Genomic DNA, 12,430 nt, shown 5'->3' on the forward strand with positions numbered 1-12,430 from the left:
TTGTATTTTTTGCTAGAAAATTACTTAGAACCCCAAAACATTATATATATATATATATATCAATATGTAGATATGTAAATCTACAATATGTAAATATATATATTTCTATATCTATCTATATATAAATAGATATAGATCTATATATCTAGAGAATAAAATGGTGACTGTTGCAATATTTTATGTCACACGGTATTTGCGCAGCGGTCTTTCAAACACACTTTTTTGGGAAAAAAGACACATTCAGGAGTTAAAAAAATAAACAGTAAAGTTAGTCCAATTTTTTTTTTGTAAAATGTGAAAGATGATGTTATGCTGAGTAAATAGATACCTAACATGTCACGCTTTGAAATTGCACACGCTCGTGGAATGGCGACAAACTACAGTGCTTAAAAATCTCCATAGGCGACGCTTTAAAAAAATGTAACGATTACCAGTTTAGAGTTACAGAGGAGTTCTTTTACTAGAATTATTGCTCTCACTCTGGCGATCGTGGCGATACCTCACATGTGTGATTTGAACACCGTTTACATATGCGGGCGTGACTTACGTATGTGTTTTATTTGCTGCACGAGCTCGCGGGAACGGGGGGCGCTTTAAAAAAAAAAACATTTTCTTATTTATTTATTTATTTATTTATTTACGTCCCCTCCCGCTCCTTTGGGATAACAGCTGAGGGGCTTTTAGCCACATTGGTTGTTATCCCTAAAGAGCCGCCCGCTCTAACAAAAAAACGGTACCGGGGTGTTGCCTGCAGCTGCAGATCACTCCGGTATAACCCCTAAAGCCGAGGCTGCCTATGTGCGTGCGGTCGGCGCTAAGGGGATAATATATTGATTTCATAAGCAATGAAAGAAACCTCTTTAACCACTTCAGCTCCCGTTTTACCCCCCTTCATGACCAGGGCCATTTTTTGCGTTTTTTTTTTTTTTTTTTTCAATTTCTCCAAAAATGTTTATTTGTTCCCGGAAATTTTTTCCCCATGGCTTAAAATTTTTTTAAAAATTTGACGTTTCTCCTCTGGACCGGCTTCCCCATAGAGACAATGGTGGGCTATGCCTGTGAGTGTGTCTATGGGGGTGTTTGACCTTTCTTCCAGAACCTAATTTGTGAGGCAGGTCCAAATCATTTGGTGGGGGGGGGGGTTATAGTGTGGGGGGGTTGTTTTTCAGGGGTTGGGTTTGGTCCCTTAGTTCCAGTGATGGAAACTCTTAATTTTCATTGAAATTCATGCGTCTGCCGCCCTGAATGTAGATTAGTGGCCGGGCTCATGGAACGGGGGGGGGGGGCGCCTCCTAATGAGCGGACTGCCATTGCTGTAAAGGCTTATAAAGTGTTGCCTATGGAGATTTTTAGGTTGTTGGCACTGTTCCATGAGCATACACAATTTTAATTTTAACTTAAGGACCGGAAAATTTTGCCCCTTAATGACCAGGCCATTTTTTGCGATTCGGCACTGCGTCGCTTTACAGTAACTGACAATTGCTCTGTCGTGCGACGTTGTACACTAAACAAAATTGACGTCCTTTTTTTTCCCCACAAATAGAGGTTTTTTTTTGGTGGAATTTGATCGGTTTTTATTTTTTGCGTTATAAACAAAGACTGAGAATTTTGAAAAAAAAAAAATCTTTTTTACTTTTTGCTATAATACATATCCAAAAAATATGTATAAAAAAACAAATGTATTCATCAGTTTAGGCCGATATGTATTCTTCTACATATTTTTGGTAAAAAAAAAAAAAAAAAACGCAATAAGCGTATATTGATTGGTTTGCGCAAAAGTTATCGTGTCTACAAACTACGGGATAGATTTAGTGATTTTTATTTATTTTGTATTGTTTTTACCGGTAATGGTGGCGATCTGTGATTTTTAGCGGGACAGCGACATTTCGGTGGACAAATCTGACCCCAAATGTCACTTTTTGGGGACCAGTGACATTATCACATTGATCAGTGCTATAAAAATGCACTGATCAATGCAAAAATGGCACTGACAGGGAAGGGGTTAACACTAGGGGGGCGATCAGGGGCTTAACTGGGTGTGTTCTAACTGTAGGGGGGATGGGACATGACAGAGATCACAGCTCCCGATCACTGGGAACAGTCAATCTCTGTCACGTTCCCTGTCAGAATGGGGATCTGCCTTGTTTACAAAGGCAGATCCCCGTTCTGCCTCTGTACTAGGCGATCGTGTTTTGCCAGCAGACATCGAGTCCACCCGTCCCGGGGGCACGTGCCCGCAACTGCGCCTGCACTAGCCGCCTTACAGCCACAGCGATTTGCGCAGTAGAGCCAACCCGTCACCGTATAATGACGGCAGCTGGTCGGCAACTAGTTAAAGTGTGATATCTTAACATCAACTTTTATGTTTTACAAAAAATTTGGGAATAATATTGTGTTTGTATTCGCTAAAACTCCTTAAACTGTATTTTTTTTTAAAAAATTTGTGTGACATAGAAAGTGACAACAACAACCATTTTATTGTCCAGGGTCTCTGCTTAAAAAAAAATTAATGTTTGGGGGTTCTAAGTAATATTCTAGCAAAAAAAAAAAATGCTGATATTTCCATGTATGAGAGAGATGTTGGAATTCCCCCGATCTGGAACTGGTTAAACTGGTGTCTGTTTCTTTAAGGCCCAGTAATATTTCTGGTATCCATAAACAAAAAAATGTTGCGCTGAAACTTTCAAAATAACAAAAATGTCCAAACTGTACTAAATGGTCCAAGTGACAAAACATGATGCAAAACACTTTGGGTATTGGTTCAAGTGTTTAAGTGCTTGTATGTAGATATTCCAAATTAATCCTCCACCTTGTGACCTCATCGACATTGAGATATGGATGTTCCCCTTACCGCAACAGGTGGACCCTCTATTATTGAAGGTCAGAAGCGCAATAGGAATTGGCAACTGCGGCATGTCCCGGGGTCCTTCTGTGCAGATGATGTCTGTCTCTCCAGCTGTCTGTCCCACACTTTGAAATAATCCGTCCAAGCACCCAGCAGCATGGGCGTCCGCAGGTAGGGGCAAGGGGGGCAAGTGCCCCCCCTGGAATCAGGGATCGGATCAGGAGTTCCCCACTCGGTCTTTATCCTAGCGCAGGCGGCTGGCCCTGCTCGCACCTCTTCACAGTTTATCACGGGCCAGTGACAGCTGGTGCGAGGAGCAGCACAGTGAAGGCCTCAAGGGGTGGGCAGGACGACATAACCCGGTCTACATAGTGTGAGCAAGCGACCCAGGAGACGGAAGCCACGGGAAAGGAGAGCAGCAAGACGCGGGGAACAGCGGGCACAACGTCCCCGGCGCCTCCCAGAGCCTGGAACCCCAGGAACCATTAAACCTCCTCACTGCTCCCAGATCTGGAGGACAGACTGACCAGGGGTCCAGAGAACAAGGACGGGCAGGAAATGCAAGCAGCTACGGACCACTCCATGTCACATCATAAATCCGATGGAAGGAACAGAGCACCTCCTGTCCTCACCCAGAATGAAAACGGGTCTTGCCAGCTGCTGGCCATCATAGACATCCTACTGGCATGCAAGGTACCATACTGAGCATTACACACACCACTGGGACATAGGGGCACTTGAGGGACTGCAGACAGGGCTAGGGGGTCCCTCTTTCTGATGCCCATCATCCCTCTCTGTCACCCCCCTCTCTCTTACCCCTCTGTCTTTTTCACCCCCCTCTCTCTCTGTCACCCCTCTGTCTTTTTCACCCCCTTTTTCTCTGTCACCCCCCTGTTTCTCTCTGTCACACCCTACATGTATGCAGTCTCTTAGAGTCTCTTGTGCCATGTATGCAGTTTCTGACAGTCTCTTGGGCCATGTATACAGTCTCTGACAGTCTCTTGGGCCATGTCCGCAGTCTGACAGTCTCTTGGGCCGTGTGTACAGTCTCTGACAGTCTCTTGGGCCATGTATACAGTCTCTGACAGTCTCTTGGGCCATGTATACAGTCTCTGACAGTCTCTTGGGCCATGTCTGCAGTCTCTGACCATCTCCTGTACTACGTCTGCAGTCTCTGACCGTGATAATGTGATAATGACATTGTCGAAGGGTCAGAGCATAGGTGACCTTAAAATGATGCCCCCCCTGAAAAAAGTTCTGCGGACGCCCATGCCCAGCAGAACCCCAAAAATACGCAGAGTGTTTCAGATGGTGTAAAACCAAGTGAGATGACTCCATGCGTCCCTTTCCCAGTATATCTAGTCAAAAAAGGAATTCCATTTGCATGAGGAAGTTAGAGCATGGCACTTTGAATTGAAGAGCATCGAAAAAAGAGCAAAAAAAACCCACAAACATCAAAACTCTCATGTCCACCCATTGGAAGGTTCACTAGAGACTTGAACCAGACAAAACTAAAGTGGCCAGTTGGACTTAAGCAGTACGGCTAAAAGGCAGCACATAAACAGCAGCAAACAACAAACAACTCCCTGTTGGAAAGCTCCATTCTTCTTGGGAAGTAGTTTCCCACCGAACAGTGACTTGGCTGGTAACCTAATTACATCAACTGCCTAGATTGATGACATCATAGAGGTGACAATTATAAGTGTGGATCCAGGTGGACTTACCTTCAGGCTGGGTTTACATATATGCAGCGATTCAGGTGCAAATTTTTACCTAAAACCTTACCTGGACTGGACTGAAAAACTCCCAGGACTCTTTTTTTAAAAGCGCACCGTGGCCACCCCGCACATGTGTGAACCGACTTCTTTCAGATTTCACATGTTATGTGAATTGGATGTGGTTCAAAATGCATCCTATTCGCATATATGTGGCAGAGCCTCATGCTTGACAGATGTAGTATTAGTCAACAGAACTTGGAAAATCCCCATTCCAGTGAGGCTGCAGAGGCTTGGCAAGGTGCTGCTTGACCATTCCCCAGTCTCTGGTACTGAGGAAGTGTTGCGTGTCCTTAGTTCAGGATCTGGCAATGAAGACAATACTTTGGGGACAAAGCTGAGTGTATAGGCCTATAGCAGCGGCGGCCGCTCCATTAGGGGCACAGGGGTCCCCTATCCATGGGTCCAGCACCCTAATCTATGTGTAGGGCACCGGACGATTGGATTCCAATGGGGGAATTTTTTTTTTGAAGCACGTAATTAGAGCCAGAGACTCTAATTGACTTAAAAAAAAGGGTGGGCTCAGGGTGCAGAGCGAAGCCCACCCAGTTGTGTGACAATAGCCAGTAAATATTCACTATTGTCACAATGATTCTGACTCCCGGCCAATCAGGAAGCGGGTCCTGAGACCCATTTCCCGGTTATCCAAAAGGAGAACCTACCCTATTGGTCGAGGGAGGAGGTGAGGACACCGCTGTGATGTCGAGGAGGAGACGCAGGGGATGCTGGCCGCCCATCGCCTGGAGGGAGGCATTGCCCAGGGTAAGTGTTGCAGGTGACTAACCGACTGGGGGGTGTGTGGGTGACCCGACCGCGAAGGGGGGGGGTGGCTGTGCACCAAAATAATATACCACCGGCCGCCACTGGCCTATAGGTATTAGTGTCAAACTCGGGGCTACAGGGCAGTGGATGGTATCAGTAGGGCAGTGGATGGTGTAAATAGAACAGTGGGGGATGTCAGTAGGGCAGTGGGCAGTGTCAGTAGAGCAGTGGACAGTGTCAGTAGGGCAGTGGACGGTGTCAATAGGGCAGTGGACGGTGTCAGTGGGGCAGTGGGCAGTGTCAGTAGAGCAGTGGACGGTGTCAGTAGGGCAGTGGACGGTGTCAATAGAGCAGTGAACGGTGTCAGTAGGGCAGTGGACGGTGTCAGTAGGGCAGTGGACGGTGTCAGTAGGGCAGAGGACTGTGTCAGTAGAGCAGTGGACGGTGTCAGTAGAGCAGTGGATGGTGTCAGTAAGGCAGTGGACAGTGTCAGTAGAGCAGTGGACGGTGTCAGTATAGCAGTGGACGGTGTCAGTAGGGCAGTGAACAGTGTCAGTAGAGCAGTGGACAGTGTCAGTAGAGAAGTGGACGGTGTCAGTAGGGCAGTGGATGGTGTAAGTAGGGCAGTGGACGGTGTCAGTAGAGCAGTGGGCGGTTTCACTAGAGCAGTGGGCGGTGTCAGTAGAGCAGTGGACGGTGTCAGTAGGGCAGTGGATGGGGTCAGTAGAGCAGTGGACAGTGTCAGTAGGGCAGTGGAGGGTGTCAGTAGAGCAGTGGACGGTGTCAGTAGAGCAGTGGACGGTTTTAGTAGGGCAGTGGACGGTGTCAGTAGAGCAGTGGATGGGGTCAGTAGGGCAGTGGACAGTGTCAGTAGGGCAGTGGAGGGTGTCAGTAGAGCAGTGGACGGTATCAGTAGAGCAGTGGACGGTGTCAGTAGAGCAGTGGACGGTTTTAGTAGGGCAGTGGACAGTGTCAGTAGAGCAGTGAACGGTTTCAGTAGAGCAGTGGAAAATGTCAGTAGAGCAGTGGACGGTGTCAGTAGAAAAGTGGGCGGTGTCAGTAGAGCAGTGGACGTTGTCAGTAGAGCAGTGGACGGTGTCAGTAGAGCAGTGGACGGTGTCAGTAGAGCAGTGGACGATGTCGGTAGGGCAGTGAACGGTGTTGATAGGACAGTGGATGGTGTCCGTAGAGCAGTGGACGGTGTCAGTAGAGCAGTGGACGGTGTCAGTAGAGCAGTGGACGGTGTCGGTAGAGCAGTGGATGGTGCCGGTAGGGCAGTGGACGGTGTCGGTAGGGCAGTGGACGGCGTCAGTAGAGCAGTGGACGGTGTCAGTAGGGTAGTGGACGGTGTCGGTAGAGCAGTGAACGGTGTCAGTAGAGCAGTGGACGGTGTCGGTAGGACAGTGTACGGTGTCAGTAGAGCAGTGGACGGTGTCAGTAGGGCAGTGGACGGTGTCAGTAGAGCAGTGGATGGTGTCAGTAGAGCAGTGGACGGTGTTAGTAGAGCAGTGGACGGTGTCAGTAGAGCAGTGGACGGAGTCAGTAGAGCAGTGGACGGTGTCAGTAGGGCAGTGGACGGGGTTAGCAGGGTAGTGGACGGTGTCAGTAGGGCAGTGGACGGTGTCAGTAGAGCAGTGGACGGTGTCAGCAGAGCAGTGGACGGTGTTAGTAGAGCAGTGGACGGTGTCAGTAGAGCAGTGGACGGGGTTAGTAGGGTAGAGGACAGTGTCAGTAGGGCAGTGGATGGTGTTAGTAGGGCAGTGGACGGTGTCAGTAAAGCAGTGGACAGTGTCAGTAGAGCAGTGGACGGTGTCGGTAGAGCAGTGGGCGGTGTTATTAGAGCAGTGGACGGTGTTAGTAGGGCAGTGGACGGTGTTAGTAGGGCAGTGGATGGTGTCAGTAGAGCAGTGGACGGTGTCAGTAGAGCAGTGGACGGTGTTAGTAGGGCAGTGGACGGTGTTAGTAGGGCAGTGGACGGTGTCAGTAGAGCAGTGGACGGTGTTATTAGAGCAGTGGACGGTGTTAGTAGGGCAGTGGAAGGTGTCAGTAGAGCAGTGGATGGTGTCAGTAGAGCAGTGGACGGTGTCAGTAGAGCAGCGGACGGTGTTAGTAGGGCAGTGGACGGTGTTAGTAGGGCAGTGGATGTTGTCAGTAGAGCAGTGGACGGTGTCGGTAGGGCAGTGGACGGTGTCAGTAGAGCAGTGGATGGTGTCAGTAAAGCAGTGGATGGTGGTGTGACATCTTCCCATCAACTCTGACCAGCTTCCCTGTCCCTGCTGAAGAAAAGCATCCCCACAACATGATGCTGCCACGACCATGTTTCACGTTGGGGATGGTGTGTTCAGGGTGATGTGCAGTGTTCGTTTTCAGCCACACAAAGCATTTTGCTTTTAGGCAAAAAAGTTAAATTTCGGTCTTATCTGACCAGAGCACCTTCTTCCACATGTTTGCTGTGTCCCCCACATGGCATCTCGGAGACTGCAAACAGGACTTCTAATGACTTTCTTTCACCAATGGCTTTCTTCTTGTCACTCTTCCATAAAGACCAGATTTGTGGAGGGCACAACTAAGGCCCCTTTTACATAGGCGGACCGTATGTCCGTTTTTCATCCATCCGTCTTTGGATGAAAAACAGACATACATGTATCCCTATGGGATAGCGGATGAACACGACATCAGTCTCATGTGTATAAAAAACCTGTAAAACCATGCGCTTACTCCAAAAAATTTGTGTATGTAAGAAGCTACCACAACAAATAGAAATTTTGCTATAAATCATATAAAACCAAGTGTAGCGCTAATAAGTGAGAAAAAATTGTACATATTACGATAACACATGCATGGGCCCAGGCGTCTTAGTGTGGATCTGAAATTTTAAAGTTCGTTGATGTCTGAGCTTCCATACGGAGAAGACTGCTTTGGGATAGCACCGCTATGATCTCACCATCCATCAGCCCTTGGTATTCTACCTCCATTGCCAGAGAGCAACCTAAGCCTGTTTGACCCATATAGCGTACGCTCTGTGGGTTCCAACTTTCTGGTAAGCCTCCAGTCATTCGGGTGGTGGTTCTGCACAAGTGTCTATCAGCAGTTATTGGATTGTATTCGAGAGTTTCCACTATCATATATCTTGGAGTTCATCACCATTGCAATATCTATGTTTACTGTACTTGTTTATTTAGTTCTGGACTTTTTTTTATTATTTTTTTATCTCGCCATCACATATGATGACCTTAAGGGTTTTTTAATATGATGGACCTTTCATGCACGAACTTTCATTAATACACAACACTTATTCTTTATTTTTATTACTGCATGTGTTATCGTAATATGTACAATTTTTTTCTCACTTATTAGCACTACACTTGGTTTTATACAACATCAGTCTCCACTATACTCTGTTTCTGATGATGGAGGAAAACCCTATTTTTCCATCCGTCTGTGGATCGGATGAAAACGGACAGACGGTCCGTTTTCATCCGATCCCCCCATAGAGGAAAGCAGAGTTCTGACCAGTCCATTTCTGCACAGTGTGCAGAGACGGACGAGTCTTCTGCCAGCTCCGCGGAGATCAAAGGAGCGATCCCCGCTGAGCAAGCGGATGTCCAAAAATGGATCCTCCCGGGATCCGCACATGTGAGAGGGGCCTAATAGTTGTCCTGTGGACAGATTCTCCCACCTGAGCTGTGGATCTCTGCAGCTCCTCTAGAGTTACCATGGGCCTCTTGGCTGCTTCTCTGATGAATGCTCTTCTTGCCCGGCCTGTCAGTTTAGGTGGAGGGCCATGCCTTGGTAGGGTTGCAGTTGTGCTATACTCTTTCCATTTTCTGATGATGGATTGAACAGAGCTCCATGAAATGTTCAAAGCTTGGGAGATTTTTTTATAACCCAACCCTGCTTTATACTTCTCCACAACTTTATCCCTGTCTGGTGTGTTCCTTGGCCTTCATGATGCTGTTTGTTCACTAAGGTTCTCTAACACACCTCTGAGGGCTTCACAGAACAGCTATATTTATACTGAGATTAAATTACTCTCAGGTGGACCTTACTTACAAAATAGGTGACTTCTGAAGGCAATTGGTTCCACTAGATTTTAGTTAGGGGTATCAGGGTAAAGGAGGCTGAATACAAATGCCCCCCCCCATCCCACACACACCTTTTAGATATTTATTTGTAAAAAATGTTGAAAAACATTTATCATTTTCCTTCCACTTCATAATTTTGTGCCACTTTGTGTTGGTCTATCACATACAATTCCAATAAAATACATTTACGATTTTGGCTGTAACATGACAAAATGTGGAAAACGTCAAGGGTTATGAATACTTTTTCAAGGCACTGTATATAGAAAAGCGGATTCCGTTCTCCTACTCCGATGGCGTGGTGACGTCAATGCGTGCCTTCCCAGGCGCGTTTTGTCATCATCTGATGTTGTCAATGGGGAACGGGCAGCGCAGTGACTCACCACCATAAATAGGAAACCAAGCCCTCATTCTGAGTCACAAGCATCTAGGCGCCATATTGAATATGGGAAAAAGTTCCCTTACTTTGGGCAAAGATATATTGATTATATAACGCCACGTATACCATTATTTAAAACCGAATAAAAGAAAAGAAAAAACTGCAATGAATCAGCCAGTTAATCTTATTAAATGTACCCTGAAAATTTATAATAGTAACCGTATCTTAACCCTAAATAAGCCAGAAAATTATGTAAATCGCGTGTAAACATGGAGAAGTAACCTCCATGTGAATATGAACATAATAATTACAAATATCATGTATAATAATAACAAATATATACCAAATGGTATAATATGTAAAATACTGTGTGTATTAATAAACAAACAGTGATAAATGTGAGAATAAATACCAAGTGGTGTATTGTGTCAAAAAATATACTGTGTGTATTAATAAGTATGGAAATGTACCATAAAAAGTGGAAATATATATATAAAAATATATATAGGAATGAACGGCAATTAATGTAAAGAAGCCATTCATTATGTGTAAATAAAAAGTGCTACGTGCCCTACTCAATAAATAAATTGTACCTCAACTTAATTAGTATACAATATCTCAAAAATTTCAGGTTTAATTGGCATAATTTGGCAATATATGCATTACAAATTATAATATGATATAAAATCTATTAAATTCATATTTGGAGGGGATTGACCCTATGGTGGACGTCTCATACTCATGTCTCAGAACCAGTTCACAGACAAATTCTATTTCCAAAAAATCCCTTAAAAATCAGATAAAAATTATATCAAATCAATTATGAATTATCAATAAAAGCGTTGACATCAGTGTCAATATTCAACCCATAAGGGGCATAAGTCCTCAATCTGTGGATCCAGGTCATCTCCAATTTGCATATTTCTCTCACTAATAAGCTCCCTCTCCAGTGGGGGCTGAACTTATCTATACCCCAAAAAATTGTCTTAGAGGGGTCCCTATTGTGTACAAATAAATAGTGCTTAGATACAGAGTGGTTCCTGAACCCATTTTTAATGTTAGTGATATGTTCGTTGAGGCGGACCTGAAGAGGCCGTTTGGTTCTGCCTACATATTGCAGGCCACACGGGCACTGTAACATGTACACAACTCCCTCTGTAGCACAAGTGATGAAGGGTTTTATCTCATATGATTTCTGTGTGCTAGTAGAGGTAAAGGTTGTAGTCCGTCTATGAGGACAAGCACTGAATGAACAGACTCTGCATCGTCTGCATTGATAAAATCCTGTTAAATGATTAAAAAAACTGGGTTTTGAAATCGGTGGATTTAAAACATTTGGGGCTAACCGATTACGCAACGATGGTACACCTCTAAAAACAACCCGAGGTTTCTCTGGTAGCACCTTGTTAAGCACCACATCACTACGTACAACATGCCAATGTTTATATATTAAGTTCTTAATAGTGCAGTGCTGCAAGGAATATGTGGTCAAAAAAGGGACACCAAGGGAAAGGTCCTCATTAATACGTGGTGTTCTTTCAACCAACAAATCCTCCCTATTAACTTCTTTAATGGTATCAAGGGTCATATTTAGGGATTCCTTTGAATACCCCTTTTCCAAAAAACTATCAGTAAGGACCTTCGCCTGTACTAAAAAATCAGTTTGACTGGAACAGTTCCTTTTGAGCCGAAGATATTGGCTCTTCGGAACTGACTCCAGCCAAGGATCATGATGGCAACAATCCACAGGTATAAACGAATTTCTGTCAGTTTCCTTGGAAAAAAAGATCAAAGGATTAAGAAAATAAAAAAATATAATAGGGACTTATCTGATTATCATGGGAATGTTGTTTTTGATTGGCAAAAAAAACTTCTTGAGGAGGCAGCCAAACAGAGCAGCAATGAGATGGATATTTCAGTTGCTGCGCAGGCCCCTAATAATGGTGTAGGTTTACCGGGTGCACCATCCGCTGCTCCCTATCTAAATAAGCGGGGTATGCTCCACGTTAAACCCCAAAGGATTGGGGGGAATGACTACCCCTATCAATCACCCCATAGAGGAAATGGAGGTATCAGGGGAGGTTCCTCCTCTCGAGGACAGTTGCGATCAAGCGGTCCTCCTAGACCTCCACAACCCCTCAGTTATGACCCTAGATCCTATCAACAGGGTCCTATATCTAATACTAGGGCACCCCCCTTTAGAGGAAGAGGTTGGGGGCCCTATTATAACCAATGAGGTAGGGGTCACAATATGGATTATCCAGAGTCTTGGAAACCCGGACCTAATGGGTATTCAGGATACCAATCACTGGGTTTTGGGTATTCAAGTTTTGAACCAGAATGGGAAACCAATATCCCAACATCTAACAGTTTTTTCCCACTTACTGATAGGGATGGACCTGATGGTGGTTTTCCTTCAGATTACCCTCAGTTTTACCACCCTGGTGGAGGAACTACCCCCACTCCTCCTTATAAATCTTCCAATGGGCCCATCCCCCTTAAAGGAGCATCTGCCCCTATAGATCAGACCAGCTGGGGTTTTCACAAACCCAGCCAAGGTATCAAAAGGCAGGGCGAAAGAGGAGAG

This window comes from Aquarana catesbeiana, linkage group LG06, assembly GCF_042186555.1.
Source record: "Aquarana catesbeiana isolate 2022-GZ linkage group LG06, ASM4218655v1, whole genome shotgun sequence".
NCBI classification, from domain to species: domain Eukaryota; kingdom Metazoa; phylum Chordata; class Amphibia; order Anura; family Ranidae; genus Aquarana; species Aquarana catesbeiana.